This window comes from Bos mutus, chromosome 5, assembly GCF_027580195.1.
Source record: "Bos mutus isolate GX-2022 chromosome 5, NWIPB_WYAK_1.1, whole genome shotgun sequence".
NCBI classification, from domain to species: domain Eukaryota; kingdom Metazoa; phylum Chordata; class Mammalia; order Artiodactyla; family Bovidae; genus Bos; species Bos mutus.
Genome location: NC_091621.1, coordinates 12,521,111 through 12,536,837, shown reverse-complemented (window position 1 = coordinate 12,536,837; position 15,727 = coordinate 12,521,111).

Here is a 15,727-nt window from a genome sequence, read left to right as displayed (position 1 = left end):
TATTAGAAAAAATTATCAAAAAACTAAAAAAATTTGATATACCTTGATTCCAAATCATTCTTTTATCAGATCACCTCTCTGTTTAACCTTTCATGGCTTCCTATTTATCTACGTTGTAAACTGCAATATTTTTTAACTTAAGAAAATGTTTTTTTTAATTGTGTCCCAACCAACCTTTACAGCCTCCTGTCCTTTTGTTTTAATCATGACTTATTCCATGAATGTTGGCTGGTGCCAGGCTACATTCCGTGTTCTTCCTACTTCCATAATTTTTCTCTTTAAGTCATATAATATTCCCCACAGAGAGCTCCAGGAGACTACTACAAGTAAAAGAGTATAATCTGAGACAATAAAATAAAATGCTTAACATATTTTAAGAGACAAAGCAAAATCAATAGTGAATAAAGAACCTTATGAAGTATAAAAAAAAATTCGAAAAGGAATAAAATGAGTTTCCATAATGAAAAACTAGATGGCAGATGAAAGCATGAATTAAAAATAGCTATAAAGAGAATCAGTGAACAGGAAGATTGATTTGGAGAAATCATCCAGAGTGCAAAACAGAGAGGTGAATAAGTAAAAAATTTTAAAGAACATTTAAAGATATGAAAGCAAGAATTTTCAAAGAAATATAGATTGAAGTCTTTTCTTTAAAAATATAAAGATTAAAGTGATTAAAGAAACACTGACTAGAAAGCTCTTGCAGAAAACAAAAATAAATCTAGTACTATCTAGATCCTTGTAAAATGTAGAACATAAGAGGCAACTAGAAAATATCATATGGAACAAGACAAAAGTATAGATTGTCTCCATAACATTTTCAAATTGACAATCCAAAATTCTGTATTCTGCTAACTTGCCATACCAGAATAAGAGTGAAATATGAATGTATTCTTTATCTTTAAGGAATTTATATGCTACTAGAGAAGAGGTGATTAGCTGTCTAATATCATCTAAATGAAGGGTCAAGCAAACTCTTTCTGTAGATATTTTAAATACTGCATGAATCTTTTAAACATTTTTTTTAATCACATAGAGTCTCTGTTGCATACTCTTTATTATTTTACATCCCTTTAAAAATATCAAAACCATTCTTAGTTGGCTCATGTGCTGTGTAAAATCGGGCTTTAAGTAGATTTACCTGAGTCATATTTTCGGATCCTGATCTAAATTCTCAACTTGTCATTTAATGACCTCTACTTTCTTTGCAAGCGGTTTTCTTCTTTTTTTAAGAACTAATTTGTTGAAATATCAATCCTACATTGGATTTTCTTTGTACCTTTGGCAAAAATCAGTTGTACCTAAGTTCGTGGATCCAGGCTTTCTTTTAAAAGGTGTCCCACAGAGACATTATACTCTGAAATATTTAACAGAATAGAATATATTTACTACAAACAGTAGCAAAGGAATATATATTGTCTTTCTTTTCTGTCCTAAGTGCTGTGAGTTGACCCAGGCAGGGCGCAATTTTTGACCAGTTGGATTCAGAAAAATGTGCCTCTTTAAAGAGTTTTAAATCACAGTTGTGATTTAAAAGTGAAGCAGTTGACTGCAGGCTTTATTGGTTTATATTTATCTTTGGAATTATGATTATTCATACCAAGACTACAACAATTCATAGGATTCTCATCATAAATGTGAACAACTCAGTTGAATATTTGCATTTTATGAATACCCTGAGCAGGTCAAGCACTGGCTATATTACAGGGGTTATGAAGATGAATATAACAGTCACCTACTTGGAGGACCTCAGAATCTACAAAGAAGAGAATCTACGTGAATTAATTTATATTCATATCATTAGTTTCAAATGATTTTCTATTAAAAAGACATTGCAGGCAAAGTCTAGAGGTTAATTTTTGATACTTACTATAAGTCATTTAAAGAACAGACCCAAGATGCCTCTGCCATACAAAAAAAATATCTAGTTATTTCATGATTTTGTTTTCTTTGGGTTATAATTTATTACTTACACACAAATTTTAAAATATATCTATTTCCAGGTGGCTCTAGTGGTAAAGAACCCGCCTATCAATGCAGGAGATATAAAAGACACAGGTTTGATACCTAGGTCAGAAAAATCCCCTGGAGGAGGGCATGGCAACCCACTCCAGTATTCTTGCTTGGAGAATCCCATGGACAGAGGAGACTGGCAGGCTACAGTCCATGGGGTCACAAAGAGTTGGACCTGACTGAAACAACTTAGCAGTCACACACACTCATTTGTTCAGATACATTTTGTCCTCTTGGTATCAACCACTAAGCTCAGAGAACATTTAGATTAAAGACTATTTTAAAGCTTTCTTTCTTTCTGCGTAAATTGTGGCTGTCTAAATCCCATGGATGGAGGAGCCTGGTAGGCTGCAGTCCATGGGGTCGCTAAGAGTTGGACACGACTGAGCGACTTCACTTTCGTTTTACACTTTCATGCATTGGAGAAGGAAATGGCAACCCACTCCAGTGTTCTTGCCTGGAGAATCCCAGGGATAGGGGAGCCTGGTGGGCTGCCGTCTATGGGGTCGCACAGAGTCTGACACAACTGAAGTGACTTAGCATAGCATAGCATAGTATGTGTGTGTGTTTGTGTGTAACAGTGGAGAATTAGGGGAATGTATATTGCTGTTGGTAGAGAAATGGGAAGATCTCCTTCAAAAAACAAAGAAATGGCTTCACTTTCTTGATTTTTTAAAAACCAAAAATCCCTTTGACTTCTGCTTCCAATCATCAATTACATCACTCAATCAAAACCCCAGCACCATTACCTCTTAGCTCCCCACATAGCTAGTTCTACACAATATGACTCTAGCCATCCCAGTGCTGAGGCCACAGTATTAACAGAATGTATCAAGTTGCTTGTGAGGCTTCATTCACAGTAATCAGGAAAAGAAGTCAAGTAGACACATTTATCATGGTGACCTCGGAGTCTGTAGGTGAGGTGCTCCAAAGGGAGAAGATACCTTTGATTAAGTTAAGACAAACTATAATGGATGAGAGTTCTGCTCAAGTCCAATAAATCACCAGAGCCTTCCCAGGCTAGCAGGGATAGGAATCATTGGTAAATTAAAACTTGCTGCAATGGCTATGCTGATACCTTTAGTGTGGGCTCTGCCTGGACAACTCTGCGAAGGAAAGCTGGAAAAGGAAGTCTAAATAGTCTTGAGAGGATCTCTGTGATTGATGACTATAAAATGTATTACCCAGTGGACTTTTTCAGGGCTATACTTTAATAAACCTCTGTCCCTTTTAAGTGTGGGATGTGGCGAAAGGTCACTGGGCTCAATTTTAGCAATCAAACTGGCAGGCTAAAATAGAAGTGGTGTTGGGACCATTTGTGTATGTGGATCAGTCTCTCCTCTGAGGGTCTGAGAGTCAGAAGGTGTCATTGGAAATAAGAAAGTGTGAGTCTTTTTGTTTTGGATGTCTCTGTGCCTATAAATTTTTGAACTTTTTTCCCTGGGATTCTGAGGCCATGAATAAAATATGAGTATGTTCTATTTCTTTTTTTACTTAATGAGAGATTGCCTCGGATGGTAGGCCAGTCCCTGCACAGAGAAAGCCACACACTGGATTTATTAACTCTTCGGAAATGTTTGTTCGGTGCTGAGTAATGAGGAGGTTTGCCAGGGCGGCAAGATAAAAGGCTTCCCCACTTTGTGTTTATCCTCTGGGTAATGAAAAAACAAATTGGTGATTTTGTATTTTTCCTGTTGGAAATTCGTAAGGTCACCGGAGGAAAACAGAGAAGGTTAACTGGCATGAACATTTGCCTGTAAGCATGGTGTCAGGAAAGAAAGGTCACAAATGGATGAAATACCCCACACCACAACCAGTGCCACTGCAAATGCAGAGCCCTAGGACAAGAAATTTCATTCAATGAAAGCAGAATCTTGGGAATAGCACTGACTGGTATACAAAGAATCCTTCATTTTCAGCATGCATGCACTGGGGGGGGGGGGGAAAAAACCTTTTGTAAACCAGTAGGATAATATCTTCCTTTCAAAAGTTTTTCACTTTTTGCCATGTTCCATTATCTCCCACTCTGTGGGCATTTTTTTCCTTCCTGCCTTTGTGTCCTGTTCCTCTACTCCTTTTGCTTTTATATCTCTCACTGCGGAGAAAAGCTACATGCTGACGGTCAAAGGGAGGAGAAGCTGGTAAAACTGAAGCTGATAATCTCCGCAGAGTTCAGGACATTCAGACCTGCCTTAAGCTTCATCTGATAACTTTTCTTAACGTGGAGCAAGATAAGTCCTTTGTTTCCTTTGTGAGACTCATGAGGAACCAGAGAAATGCGATTGCTGGCATGTTTGCAGAGAATCTCAGTTGAATATTTTGCTGCAAAGTTACATCTGTCATTCCCTTTGGATGAATATATCAGTTTGGCTAAGGATTCTGTTAAATTAGAAGGCAAAGGCCATGGTCATTTCTTACCAGCTATTTTATTCTAGTCCTTTAGGAATCCCTAGTCTGTTTCATGACAATCTAGATGAGGAGAAAATGGGAAGAAGAAAACTCTTCTGGCTGACTGTTCCCCAGAATATAAAATAATCCCCGTCCTTGATGGGGACCTGTCACTAGGATAGGAAAACTGAAGGAAGAATGAGAGAAAGAAAGACAATGGAAGATGGAAGAGGGAAAACTGGCAGGAGGAATGGAAAGATGACGGGAATAAAGGACCTGTCTTAAAAAATTAGGAAAATTACAGAAAAGAGAAAGTAATTAGGAAAAACTGAACTAGAAAGTGAAGTAGGTATAAGCTAGGGTAGACAAAGGTCTTGGGAAGTAAGTTCATCCAGAAAACAATAATGTTGGATTTCAGTTACTCCATTAGTTTCTTCTGTCCTTCCCAAGTGGAAAATTGCAGGGTTCTGACTGGAAAAATAACACCTCTTCATTCTCTACAGGAAGGACAAGAAGACTGGGAGGTGCTCAGAGGAAAAGGTCTGTGCATGTGTTGACTCTCAGCTTTAAAGCTTTGAAGAACACGATACGGTCACAGAATCATCAATTAAAGAGGACCATTGACATCTATCTAATCTAACATGCTCATTTTGCAGATGAGAAAGTCAAGGTCCAGATTATGGGGAGGGCTTATCCCACATGTAGATTGTTGGTTTTAGTGATGCTGTTGGGAGCTGAACCCAAATTTTCTGCCTCCAGGTCTCATGACTTTGATAACTGCTGTTAGAGCTGACCATTTATGTCTCATTGTTGGTGCCTGGTCCATGATAGGGCCCTGGGCTCCTGCCAGCTGCTCACCCCTCACAGCCCTGACACTAGAAACAATAGGGGATGGTAAGGTTTCCAAGCAGGGGAGGGATATAAAGAAACTGGGTTGGCAGAGAATCATTCTAGCAGCTGAGTGTGGTGAGCAGGTGGGAGAAAGAAATCGCATGGTAAAGCCCTGATAAAGTACCTGTGCGACCTTGAACCAACCCGTTAATCCCTGAACTCAATCTTCTCACATATAAAATAATGGCATCGGATGGTCCCACACACCTGTGACGTTTTATGATTCTGAGCCACCCTTTCCTGCAGTCATGGCAGTTAATGTTACTTAATTACAACAGCTGACAGGCTGTGCCATGCCTGTCATTTATTTCCCTTGATGTTGGCCACCCAGGCCCTGAGGTAAATTGGCCACTCCACAAACAAATCCCTGAGAAATGGCAACTCTAGTGATTTGCCAGAGGCTACGCCATGCCATCCAAATGGGGAAAAGACAGGCGCACACAATATCTGTTTAACACTCCTCTCTGTGATTAACGAATATTACCCATGGTAATAGCCATAAAATACAAAGAATTTACACAGCAAGAGACTCCACCAGTTTCCCCAACCAGCTAATAGGAAAAGAATCCCAGGGGTTCTGACTGAAATGGTTCAGTATCTAACTGAGGGTAAAAAATAACAGTCAGCTAATTCTGTCACTGGTAACATCGTCATCATGAAGAAAACCCAACTCCTTGATAGTTTCAAACCAGTTACTCTCTTATCTTACATTTTAAAAGTTGTCATTTCAAAGAAAAGGCTGTCTCCTGTCAGATTTTACCCTTTAGAATCAGGTTGATAATAGCCCATTAAATGGAGAAAGAGGTCATTAATAAGAGTTCTGAAAAAATTGTAAGCTCTTGTCATGTAAAGATGGAAATTTTTTCCAAAAGAGAAAAATGTTACAGACAGAATATTGTTCTAATAGTTTCAGAAATCTTGTGTGGGTTGCTCACGAAACATTCTCTGAGGTTTGAGAAAAATTAAAGTTACAAGTGCTAAACTAACAAACAGCTTTGGGATATTTGATAAACATGGGGAACGAAACTAGAATTTATTATTGGATAATCAGGCTTTACACCCCCAAAAATTGGAGGAGCAGAAATGATGTCTGGGGCAATGCATTTGTCTGGAGGAAATGCAAGATAAGCCTTGAATGTCCACCCACTTAGAAATAAAACGGTGTGTAAGTCTAACTCACTGAGCAGACTGAAGAAAGACCTGGGATTAAGAGAGGCATCTCATTCTTCACTGGATTTTTTTTTTTTTTCCTTGAAAGGAATTCACAGGTCAAATAAAAGAATTAGCCATTGCCTAACTTTTGCTGTTGTTTAGTCTCTAAGTTGTGTCCAACTCTGCGACCCCACTGACTGTAGCCCGCCAGGTTCCTCTGTCCATGGGATTTCCCAGGCAAGAATACCAGAGTGGGTTGCCATTTCCTCCTCCAAGGGATCTTCCCTACCCAGGGATTGAACTCGCGTCTCCTGCATTGGCAGGTGGATTCTTTATCACTGAGCCACCAAGGCTTTTATTTTCACAGTACCCATTTATTACAGGTCTTCATTTATCTTAATTGAGAAGACTTTTGTTTGATTTCCTGGTTAGAAATTTTTCTTGGGTGTTGAATGACTGTTATCTAACAAATGCTTTCAATCATAACTTATTGGAAGTCAAATATTGGATTAATAAAAAGAAAAGACCCTGATGCTGGGAAGAAGGCAGGAGGAGAAGGGGACAACAGAGGATGAGATGGTTGGATGGCATCACTGACTTGATCACATGAGTTTGAGCAAGCTCCAGGAGTTAGTGATGGACAGGGAAGCCTGGTGCTGCAGTCCATTAGGTTGCAAAGAGTCAGACACGACTAAGTGACTGAATTGAACTGAACTGAAAAAGAAGCACTGCCACTCTCAGTTCTAATATCTGATAGTCTTATAACTATAGATAAATTGATATATTTCTCAGCACAATTTAAAAAAATATCTCATGGTTGTGAAATTTTAAGTGAGGGTAATATCAACAAGACCCTTTTGTCACCTCTCTCTCCTTGCCTCTTTTCCCCAATTTTTTCAGATGTAGAATATAAAAGTACTTTTACTTTTCTATTATCAAGGGTGATAACATTTACATTTTGTTCCCCAATTATAATGGAACCTTTATTGCTTTACCTAAATGCTGAAAGCGTTTAAAAGCATTTCCATTATTATGACTGTGTAAATGTATTTTACTGCAGAGCCAATGTGTACTCATATGCCATCTCTTTATGTGTCTCTCTGCCACTTAAAAATACAATGTTTTCAGAACCAAGGTCAAAAGGTTTCTTTATTCCTACACTTCATTAAAGCCTAATTTGTTTTATTTGGGGAACATAATATTCTTGTTTGTTTTCTGAGTTTTTGATCATCTCTTATCCTGAGGTGGGGAAATGTTATTGATGTAGTTCAGCTCTTAATCATTGCAAATAGTCTTTGAGATCCATTCCTTTCTACCTAAAGCCATGCTTGTTGTATGGCAATAACTTTTTGTTCTATAATTAGCTTTTTTTTTTTTTTTTTGTCCTGTTTTACAGCTGTCATCTTATCATGATTATCCCTGGACTTTTGGTTTAGCTCCTCTATCTTGTATATCCGACATCTTCATTTTCTTGTTCTTAATCTCTGTTTTGCCTGAGTACATCCTTAAAGAAGACTTTAAAATAAGGAGATAAACTTGAAGAGTTCTCATGTGTCTGAAAATGACTTGATTTTGCTCACATCTGATTACTAGCTTGATTAGTTGTAGAATTCTAGAATCAATATAATGTTCTATGAATTTTGAAAGCTCTATTTTATTGTTTTCTAGCATTTATTACTGATGATGACCTACTTTTTGTTTTTTTATAGGTTATCTTTATTTCTCTTCGGTAACTTTTGAGATATCTGTTTTTGGTGTTCAGAAATTATAGAAATTATGCAATGGTTTTTGCTGTGGACTTTTTTGGCACTTGAAACACTATTTTGAAGGAAAGTTTCATCTTCTTTGCTGGAAATTTTTTTTCATTTTCTTTTATTAAAATTTTCTTATATATATAATCTACTTAGAGAGAAATGCACAAGTCATAAGAGTACACTGATTTTTTTACGAGCTGAAAACATCCTTGTAACTAGCACTAAGAATGAGAAATGGAAGGATTCCAGCACCCCAGAAGTCTTCCTTATGCCCTCTTCTAATCATTCTGCCAACATAACCACTATCCTAATGTCCAATGGCAATTTTCATTCTGCCTGTTTTACCTTTTATATAAATACACTCAACATATTACTTCTTTCCTAATTTCCTTCTACCAGCTTTTCAATTCTTCTTCCAGAACTGCTAGTAGTCAGGTTTTGGACCTTTGGGATTGATACTTTGTATCTATTAGGTGTTCTCTTATATTTTACCTCTTTTTGCTCTTAGTAGTGAAACATGTTCTTAGCTTATCTTCTAATATTTCCCTTTTGGGCCACTTTTTTTCCTCTGGTACTTTTTCATATTATGTAGGCTATTGATGTAAATCTGGGCTGCTGTTACAGTAGGCCCCCAAATATAGTGACTTAAATAATATAGAAATTGATTTAAATAATATAGTGATTTAAATTATATAGGACTTTATTTCAGGCACATGTAACTGACATGTGCAAGATAGATGGAAAGGCTATACTACCTGAAGACTTTCAGGAATCCAAGCCCCCTCCATCACGTCACTCTGGATGTACACGTGCATTAAAACATTGAATTTCCACATATGAATTTGAAAAAAGGACCTTACTCTCCTTCAAGAAACTGACATCTTTTTTGTCTTCTCTTAGGTTTTTAGAGAACTATTACGCTAAGGGAAATCTTTCTGCTACCAGAGGTTTGAGGGTACCTAGTTTGGTTCTTGACTTCCCAGATGGCACTAGTTATAAAGAATTGCCTGCCAATGTAGAAGTGGGTTCAGTCTCTGGGTCAGGAAGATCCCCTGGAGGAGGAAATGACAACCCACTCCAGTATTTTTGCCCGGAGAATCCCATGGACAGAGGAGGCTGGCAGGCTACCGTCCATAAGATCTCAAAGAGTTGGACACGACTGAGTGACTGAACACACACTCACATTTTGGTTCTTACCTTCTGTTCTTATACATATATATTGTATCTCATAATATTTATATGATTTTTCCCCTTGGAGTCATGTTATTTTCTTTTCTGAATTGGCTATGGATTTTTCCACTTATTTTGCACTGTTCTTGTTTCTTGTTTGCTTTTAAGAAAGTTGAAGAGAGAAAGTACAATAAGATGATCATAAGCAACATGTGCCCACCATCTTGAAACATTTTTTCTGGAAGGAATATCTGTAAGACATACTCAAGCCTTGAGAAATGATGTGATTCATATTAGATCCACTGGGTAAACATTATCACCATAAAAGAACCTAGATCTGTCCAACAGTGTTACTGGAATATAGCAGAGCAACAAGGCAAAGCTATATTCTTTTCATGTGTAGTTGAAAATGAAAGGAAAAAAAAAGTTATATCCTAATGTTTTTGAAATGTAGATCTTCTTTTTTGCCCTGAAAACAAAATTTCAAGAAAAATACTTGATCTGCTTGATTACTTATAAGTTTAGCAAAGATTCCAGTTGGGCATAAACTTGGTGTGAATCATCAATGTTGTGCTATTATGAAAAGCTTCCATTATCCTGGGTCATGTTAAGTAAGTATGAGGTGCAAGAAATCAGAATCAATGCTTCTAGTAGTCTTTGTCAGACCTTTATAAAAAAGTATCTAGTTTTGTTCATAAATATTTATTATGTATCTTTTATCTATCCCAGGCTCTGTGCTGGGCATTGGTGATGTAATGGGGAAAAGCTTTATCCCCCCACCTCCATGCTTTGAAGTTACCTATACTGCATGAGTCCCAATGACCAGAAGCACTTTTCTCAAAATTTCCCAGGGGAAATTGGGCCAGCCTCACTTAAGGGCCTGGGTATAATAAGAATCTGGTGGTGGATGATTCCCCAAATTATATTGGAGTGTTTTAACAAAGAAGGAAAATGAGCTGGACAGGAAAAACAAGCAAACAGCAACAAAATGAAACAACTCTCCCACACATGTATGCATATATATGTCCTCACTATCGTTTACACACTCTTTAAAGTCAATGTTTACCAAGTTTCATACCTTAAGATTATGAATCCAGAGAAAAGCATTCCTAGACTTACTAAATTATACTCTGTGATCAATTATGCTTTTGCCATCACGCTCCACAAACTTGTTTTGCTTCCATCCAGCACATTTTACAGTGAAAGCCAAGGCAGAAAAAAACTAACTTCTTGGCTGTGGGTCACCCAATAAAATGTGTTCCCATATACGCTCTGGACTGGCAACACCTCTTGGCAAGAAAATAATGGAACTAGCTTCCTGCACCACGAGGGAGAAGAGCCATGCGTAGCTTATGTCTGGAATAAAAAACCCAGTGTACAACTTTCAAACAACAGATTGTCCCCAGCAGTAGTGAGCCATGGGCAGTGACAAATGAAGCCTTCCCAGGCTGTCCCCTGTACTTCAGTTGAGTCCTGAACTGAGCAGAGGCCCAAGCTGAGAGTGGTTGAGGCACTGTGCCCAGTTAATCCTTCGCGCTCATGCCAAGACTGCCAACAAAAGGTCTCATTGTCACGTCACAGGGGGGCTATGGTACCAATGCACTAGGAGCTGGATGGGTGCTACCAACTCATTGACTGAATGCTCTCTCCTACTCCCTTCCCCAAATGGAAATCAATGGTTGGCACTTAGCATTCATGAGCAGTCTGACAGCACCATTCTTGATGTGCTCATGCTTGTGAGGAAAAGGAAATGGATAAGCTAAAAGCGGCCTTCACTTCCAAACCTCCAAGGGGCTGCACACATCATTGAGAAAAATTGATTTAGCAAAATTATGACTGGCCCTGACTGCCTTTTTAATTGCATGCTGAGTTCGGTGATGCTGTGTCTGATTTTCCTCATGCATAACAAAAATAAAAGAAGGAACAGAAAGGAAAAACATTGAAATCAAGAGTCCCTGAAATTTCCTTTAAAATTTTCAGTCTCAGCACTTACTGTGCTGGCTTTTCCTCTTTATTCCTTACTAAAAATGATCTCACTTTCAGTGTTGGAGGTTATTCTCTTGAACCGTTTCAGACAGTTTTCTGTTATTACTTTAATTCTCAGTAAGCTGTTGGCAATTGCTATCAAATTGCTTCATGGATCAATTCTTCCCTCATAGCCTATTAAATGTTGCTTTCTCGTCCTGAGTAAGAAGTCACAAACACATTTGGTTACATTTGGTCAGTGGGCCATAAGCCCTTAACTCCTCTTTAGAACTAACTGTAATAGACTCCCATTAGAATTTCTGAATGCCCTATGTTCATGGGGCTTTACGTATTCAGCACCGTATCTTGCTATTATGGAAAGGGCTGTTGAGATTCAGTGTTGTTTGCTTGGATATGTAATCAGGAAGGGGTGTGAGATACTGGATGTAGTTATTGGCTAAATCCCAATAGTCCTGCAGTTTGCAAAAATGGCCACAGATTAGCCCTTTCACTTTATCAAGGCCACTTGGCAATGTGACTTTGCAACTCCTTTTGCCAGTCAGTGTCTCTTTCCCCACCTCGCAAATAGGAGCTGGTCCTGTGACTTGCTTTGATCAACAGCTGTGGCAGGAGGCATCATGTGTTTGTTCCAGACTGTACTTCAAGAGGCTGTGCACGCTTCTGCTTCCTCTCCCGGAAGCCTGCCCCCCCCAGGGGAGCAGGCCCAGAAGAGCTTGCTGGCAGATGCGAAGCCACTGGGAGGAGACCCATGGAGTCCCGACCTGCAATAAACCAGACTTCAAGTGGCTCCAGACATGGCCCAAATGACAGACGACCCAGCTAAATTAATGGTTATTGTTTTAATCCATTGACCTTGTAGTTTATTATGCTATAAAAATAAATTGATAAAATCCTTATCTTAGTGGATTTAGTGGTCCTTGCCATTCGTAGCCTATAAATATCACCTTCTAGCTTCAGTCCTAAACTAAGAAATCCTTGCTGTATGCATAATGATGATAAGGATCTATGGCGATAACATTTTTATCTATGATGGTATCAGCCCTCTGCTAAAAGACTATGAACAGTTGGTTATTGCCTTTTGAATGATGTTTAAACCTATCAACCCAACATTAAGGCCCTTCATGATTTGGTTTTAGCTGGCCCTTTTAGCCTTGTATCTAAATCTGTTCCAAACGTGTGTGTGTGTTTTTATTTTTTATTTTTTGGTCTGGACTATCCAGAAAACTCTAATAAATCCCCCAAATTTTGATGCTTCCTCACCTCCTTCCCTTTCCTTGTTCCATTTCTACCACCTGGAATGCCCTTCTCCTCCTCTCTGTGCTGAAAAATTCTACATAGCTATCAAGTTCAGTTCAGTTCAGTTCAGTCGCTCGGTCCTGTCTGACTCTTTGTGACCCCATGAATTGCAGCACGCCAGGCCTCCCTGTCCACCACCAACTCCCAGAGTTCACTCAAACTCATGTCCATGGAGTCAGTGATGCCATCCAGCCATCTCATCCTCTGTCATTCCCTTCTCCTCCTGCCCCCAATCCCTCCCAGCATCAGAGTCTTTTCCAATGAGTCAACTCTTCTTATGAGGTGGCCAAAGAAATGGAGTTTCAGCTTTAGCATCAGTCTTTCCAAAGAATACCCAGGAATGATCTCCTTTAGAATGGACTGGTTGGATCTCCTTGCAGTCCAAGGGACTCTCAAGAGTCTTCTCCAACACCACAGTTCAAAAGCATCAATTCTTCGGTGCTCAGCTTTCTTCACAGTCCAACTCTCACACCCATACATGACCACTGGAAAAACCATAGCCTTGACTAGACGGACCTTTGTTGGCAAAGTAATGTCTCTGCTTTTGAATATGCTATCTAGGTTGGTCAGAACTTTCCTTCCAAGGAGTAAGCGTCTTTCAATTTCATGGCTGCAGTCACCATCTGCAGTGATTTTGGAGGTCCTTTTCAAATGTTACCTCTTCTGTGGTGCTTTTCCAAAACATTCTGATCAGAAATGATCATTTATTACTCCCTTGGAATAATGAAAGGCCTTGGCTTCTAGCCCTTAAGAATCACCAAAGAGTTTGGGGTTCTTATTGCTTTAAGTCCTGTGTTGCCCTGGTACAGGACATCACCTCTACCATTGTAATCATTGAAACTACTCATCTGAAGCCAGACTCTCACATTTTATTAGTAGCTCATTTAGTGCTCTTAATTACCCTGTCCTGTAGTTCTATTGCTTTCAGTTCATATGTGATCAGAGTGAGGCTCAAAAACCTAAGCAACTGGTGCATGTGTTTGTGTGCATGCTTAGTTGTTCAGTTGTGTCCAATTCTTTGTGACCCTTTGGACTGTAGCCCGCCAGGCTCCTCTGTCCATGGCATTTCCCAGGCAAGAATACTGGAGTGGGTTTCCATTTCCTCCTCCAGGGGATCTTCCTGACCCAGAGATTGAACCCCTGTCTCCTGTGTCTCCTGCACTGCAGGTGGATTCTTTACCCGCTGAGCTATCAGGGATGCCCAAGTAATTGACTCAAAGTACAGCAACTTCTTGGGCGGCAGGTGGAGTATAAACCCCAAGTTTTTACTCTGTCCCTTAGGTATCCCTCGCAGCCCCTTGTGCAAGGACACACAGCAGTTGCTAAGTCAACTGGAGAGAGTATAGCCAGAGCTTTGACCACATGTATTAAAAATGAACCTCTGTATGGAGTTTGAGAGTAAATGAAGGGAAGAAATTGCTGAAAAGAGTCAATGCAGGTAGCTGGTCAATAATACTGGGCTCTATCAAAACTTATTTCTTCAACTTCCTTTGGCTAACCTAGAATGTTCTGAAATGTTTTATGAGTAATTATTGCCAAACCGTGGCTCACCTCTACAGACAGTTAATAAGTTTCCTGTTGTTTGCTGCTAGGTGGGAACTAATAACTTCCCCAGCTCCACCCCTTCTGTTCATAATGAGTTTCTGTTTGTGGAGTCTAGCTTGTCTGTAAGGTGGCTACATGACACCCATGAGGTTGGCCCTGAAAGTGAAAGTCGCTCAGTGGTGTCCAACTCTTTGTGACCCCATGGACTATCAAGTCCGTGGAATTCTCCATGCCAGAATACTGGAGTGGGTAGTCTTTCCCTTCTCCAAGGGATCTTCCCAACCCAAGGATCAAACCCAGGTCTCCCACATTGCAGGTGGATTCTTTACCAGCTAAGCCACGAAGGAATCCCAAGAATATTGGAGTGGGTAGCCTATCCCTTCTCCAGGGGATCTTTCCAACCCAGGAATCGAACCAGGATCTCCTGAATTGCAGGCAGATGTTTTACCAACTGAGCTATCAGGGAAACCCAGTGGATCAGGTTTCAACATGGCAGCTGCCTTTTGGTCCAAGTACTGGAAGTACATGTCAACAGCTGAGATGCAAGATAAGAGATGGAAAGTTTGCTTTGCCACTGTGGAGGTACAGCAAGCCTCTTTCCTTTTATGAGAATTTTACTGGGGCTTAGTTTGTTAGTTTGTTTGTTTGGATAGGCACAGATTACTCTCTCACACGCATCAGAAAAGTGGGACAATTTCCCTATACTTGTGAGTGATTTCTTCTTAAATCAGTTTAAAAAAAAAAGAAAGAAACTCAAAAGGCATCATGTTTGGGACTTCTCTGATGGTCCAGTGGCTAAACTCCACACTCCCAATGCAGGGGGCCTGGGTTCAATCCCCGGTCAGGGAACTAGGTCCCACATGCCACAATTACAAGTTCACAAGCTGCAACTAAGATCGAAAATCCCGAGTGACCTAGTAAACCCGAATATACAAATAAATCTTTTTTTTTTTTTAAAGCATCCTGTTTTGGTTATGGAAAGGTGTTCTTGTAGACAGAAGCATCTGGATCCTTACTTTAAATGGCAGGAATGATGAGGCTGACTTCATGTCCTGCAGCCTAGCCATGGCCTTGGGCACAAAGACCAATTTGGGCAACTCTGGTTGGGTCAGGAGGTGGCATCTGCTTGGCAGGGGGAGCCACACCTGGAGTCCTACATTTGGAGAAGTTTGTCCTTGAACCTGGGTTCTATGGGAGGCAGGCTTCCTGACCAAATCTGTGCTCCCAGCAGGTAGTTTCCTGGGTCTCAGTCTGAAATGGTCCTCCCTCATCCCAGTACCTTGGGTGTGGCTGCCTCAGAACACAGCGAATGAGCCTTGAGGACTGAAGCTGGATTCCACGTCACGTGTGGAAACAGCCGCCCTCTGCAGAAGGCTCTGGCTATGCATGGATTTTGTTACCATGCAAGCAGTGCCTAATTTGCAAGATGGCAATCTGTGCCAAGCTCCCTCCTTGGCTCCTGAAATGTCTCGACCACAGTGGAGCTGCAGCGGGCTGGTGCCAGAACTGATCTCAGTTCCATTTGATACAGC